Here is a 4,591-nt window from a genome sequence, read left to right as displayed (position 1 = left end):
ATGACATAATCCTGATTGAAAATGCTGATTTTTCTTTTTTTGTTTTGTAGATTTATTAGATATTGTTATGTTCTCGTTATTTCTGATATTATAAATGAATGATACTCAGTCAAATTTTAAGTCAATTTATTGAGAAAATACTCATATATCTTTTTATGTTATTTTATTTGTGTATTTCAGTAGTGCCATAATGTGATCTGTAAAAATGTCAAATGGTTCATTTGTTTTTTCATTAATTGTTTTTACACATTATTATTATTTAACTATAAATTTCATTGTAATTGTACTTGTTAATAGTGTACAGATTTATGATTAGAATATAATTTTTTAAAAATCATTTATCCATCTCATATTTGTTTAAAAATAGAGGTGTCAACTGGTAATAGTCAATAAAAGGGAAGATGAATTTTATGAAATGTTCAAAAAAAATTAAAAAAAACTGTTAATAATTTGTTTTTATTTTAACAAAATTATTAAATTTATTCAAAAGATACTTATTAATCCAAATTCTAAACTCAAAATCACCATAGATTTATATAAAATATATATATATATAAAAAAAGACAGTTAATGTTAAATCTTTAATATTTTTAAATAAGATGTGCCATAATGATATGAAATGCTAAATTTAATAGCATTAAAAATATAACAGAGTAAAATATAATAGTATGGTGTAAAAGAAATTATTGCAAATCTTACTCAAATACCTCCATCTAATGTAGTGACTTGTAAATTTCCATGATTGTTAATAATACCAATGAGAATTTTCTGACTAGTTTCCATGCTTTAGTTTAATTATTTTATATTTAAAAATATAAATATATATTACTTTAATTAGAGTTTATTACAGAAAATTAAAAAAATAATAATAAATTAATGCATCTAATATTAATATTCAAGTGATATATTTTAATTATTATTTTCATATAATTATAAAAGCAATTAGGCAATCCTGTGCACTATAAAAATTGTTTTTTTTTATGAATTTATATGTAACATTTTTGACCAAATTGAAAACTAAGTTGACAGTAATTTTGTTTGAGAATTATGAAAGTTTGAGTTTTTTTTTTAGATGATAATTTTATATAAAATATTTTTAATGTCTTTTTCAGATATTTTTTTGTGTAGTAATAGCACATTGCAATTACATCATTGCAGTTAACTTTAATGAAATAGATAAATTTTATTGAAATATGTTGACACCACTGTTTTTAAAATAATTACCTCTACATTCATATTATTTATCATTTTATTGTAAATAGAAAATGCACAATGTTATAATTAGTTTATTAAATCATTTGTTGTTTCAGATATACAGGCTGTTTCATGAAACAATCTGCATCATAACTTTTTTATTTTAGCAGTTCGGTGTCAGTTTTGCAAATGAAATACAAGATTTGTAAGAAAATAAAATCATTATTAACAAATGAATATATTTATGAAGAAAACATGACAAAATTTTTTTCCTTTGTGATATGCTGCTAAAAATTTTTCTGAATAGAATTCTATATTTTTACATATATGAATTTTTAATTTGACATTTCAAAGAAACAAAGATAAAATTATTTTTAATATACATATTTAACATGAATTTTCTTTTGTCTTATGAACAGTTTACCTTCATGAAACTTTTCAATAAATGTAATATAAAAATTTATAATAATAATTTCAGTTTCAGTGAGCCAATGAAAATATATATCATTAGATGCTATCACATGTGTTCTAAATGTTAATGTGATTTGAAGAACATATTTTTATACAAAGAAGCAATAATTTATGCAAAAAAAAAAATTTTGTTTAAACAATTTTGAATTGTCTCATATAGCCAAATACTGTATATAAATAGCTTTAATTAGATGTTTATATTCTGATTATGATAATAAAGTACTCTGATTTGTTAAATTGCTGTTCTAGAAACTCTCCATTTAATTATAATCCATAGATTATTGCTATTTCTTATTCTAATGGTAACAACTTAACAGGTTAACTCTATAAATAAAAATGTTAAGATGTGCAGTTTCATGAGACATTCTGTATAATGGTATAAATATTAAAAATTTTAGCTTATTCTAAATCTTGAGAAATCGAGTCAATTTGAATGTCAGTTTAACTACATTTTTTGAATATTAACTATTTTTTTCATAGGAAAGTATAAGAAAGATTGTGATAATTAATGAACAGTTGTGATGCATTATGTAAATGTGATATAGGAAGTGAAGTGATAGAATTGCCTAATTTGTGTATTGGATTTTTGTGCCAGAAATGTTTAATTTTTGTATATTGATAAATGTTTAACAGTTCTAGTCTGGTTATAGTTATAGAAACATGTTTCCTTGCAAATGACTTTTGTGAAAAATGAGTTGAAATGTTGATAGTCAATACTAATTTGCATTTCAAAATAAACTGGCTCCTTGCAGCAAAATGTAGATTTAGTTCTTTGTTTTTAATCAAAGATTCTTTAATAATACATTTGTATTAAACATAATGACATTCAATAAAGTTCTTTAAAATAAATTTGTATAATAGTATATTATTTACTAAATAAAAGTTTTCAAATCTTAATGGAACATTATTTATACAGTTTAAGAATAGGAATTTAAATTTCAAAATATTTTTTAGCTTAATTTCTTAATTTTTATTTAATATTTGTTCAAAATTTTCACTTAAAACAATAAAAAAATCATAAAAATTAAAAAAATACAGTATTAATTTATTACTGTTCTATGACAGGAAATTGCATTGAATTATTGAATTTTTTTTCACTTTTCCCCCTGACCTTTTTGTGCTTTCTGAGTGGTAAAGAGCCTAAAACCACAAATAAAGAAAAAGCCGAAGCTTTTTGCTTGACCATACTCGCGACAAGCCGGGGAAATGCCTTCTGGAGGTCTTAAGCGTAACTGGCCCCTATTTAATCAGTGTTACAGACGTGGAGAAAATTCCACGTGGCGAGGTGTGAATCCACAACCGAATTCCCAGTGTTCAGGGAATGTCGCTACATTTTAAAATAAAAGTCGCTGACTTCGCCACAGATATTTTGAAAAGTCGTTACTCAAAAAACATTTCCAAATCGTAGAAAGGCTTTATTGATACAATACGATAAAAGTTGTACACAGAATACTTGTTAAAAACAATGAACAATAAATAAATTGTTAACAACATGAACAATAATATAATTATAATACATATACAGTATTTTATTGACATTAAAAATGTTGCTTTTTTTGCAAAAAATCTAAATTTTTATAAGAAATGGTTTGCAATTGGAAATCTTTTAAACGCTTCACTCATTGCTTTTTGGTAAAACTTTAGACATTTCAAAATAAATAATTCATTGTCAGTATTACTTAAATCATTAATCATTGCTCTTGTGGGTACCCAAACATTAATTTTTTCGATAGCAATAGATTATGTGATTATATAGATTAAAAGTTTCAATATTATCTTCATAAGCCGATAATACTTTCATTTCAATAAAGTTAGAGGATAATAATTTAATAAAAAGAATACTTTCTATGTAAAGATGAGATATTAAAGATTTTTAGATTGGAAGAAGGCATTAAACTCATTGAATATAGGTAATATAAATTAAAAAAATAATAAATAAGCTTTAACATGTGGATTCTGCATATGATTAAAAATAAACTGGCTGTTTTTTTCTTTAAATTCTGTGACTCGAAAAACTTCAGCAACACATCTCTATGTAATGATGAACGATCTATGTTTCCTTCATCCACCGGCAGAGAATGAAGAAAAACATGGAATGAATAGTCATCGTTTATTCTCGAACTCCCCTCTGGCATTGTGTCGTCTCGACATTATTGTTGTTGTCAGTGAATTATTAGTATATAAATCTTGTCTCTAGTTTTCTGAGACAGCTTAAAAAATTTGAGTTCAACCATAATCAAATTGGATTCCTCTAAAATAAAATTATGACAATGTATAATTACACTTTCAAAGCTTTCTTTACATTCCTGAATTGCAAATATCTATAAATATTACTTTTTTGTATAATTTGTTTTGTAAGAAACTCGATAAAATGTGTTTTTAATCTATTATAAGTAGTACACATGGCTGATGTGTGTTCTTTTGAAACTTCGTGGTTCGATAAAATAACTAATTAATCTCCAATTTGGCAAACCAGTTACTGTATTATTTTACACTTTGATATTGGAAAGAGTTTGCAAGGGTAGCAATAAACACTTTGGCTGATATTTTCAGAAAGAAGCAAATCTCCCTTTTCCATAATTTGATTTGTTTGATTTCTTTCTGTAAAACTGATCATAAGAAAGTTTTTAGTAATACACTTCATCTCTGTCTTTATACACTGATTTGAAATTCTCTATATTCCTAATACTTTTTGGTTTGTTTTTAAGATTATGGTCAATAATAGCATCTGTTAATTTTGTTGGCCATAAAGCTGTATCATTTGTCTATATCGAAGCGTCTTTCTGGATTATATCTTCTGCGTTTTCGCAATCCCTTTTTTCAAAAGCATTTTAAAGATCTCGGGGATTCTTAGGGGTCTTTTGTATTCCGGGACCCTAAGCCGCTGAGGTATATACCATATCCTCCATTAATCCTAAGCTTGACC

The sequence above is a fragment of the Centruroides sculpturatus genome, unplaced genomic scaffold (genome assembly GCF_000671375.1).
Source record: "Centruroides sculpturatus isolate CEXI.00-Female unplaced genomic scaffold, Cexi_2.0 scaffold1612, whole genome shotgun sequence".
NCBI classification, from domain to species: domain Eukaryota; kingdom Metazoa; phylum Arthropoda; class Arachnida; order Scorpiones; family Buthidae; genus Centruroides; species Centruroides sculpturatus.
Note: the sequence above shows the minus strand (reverse complement) of the source record.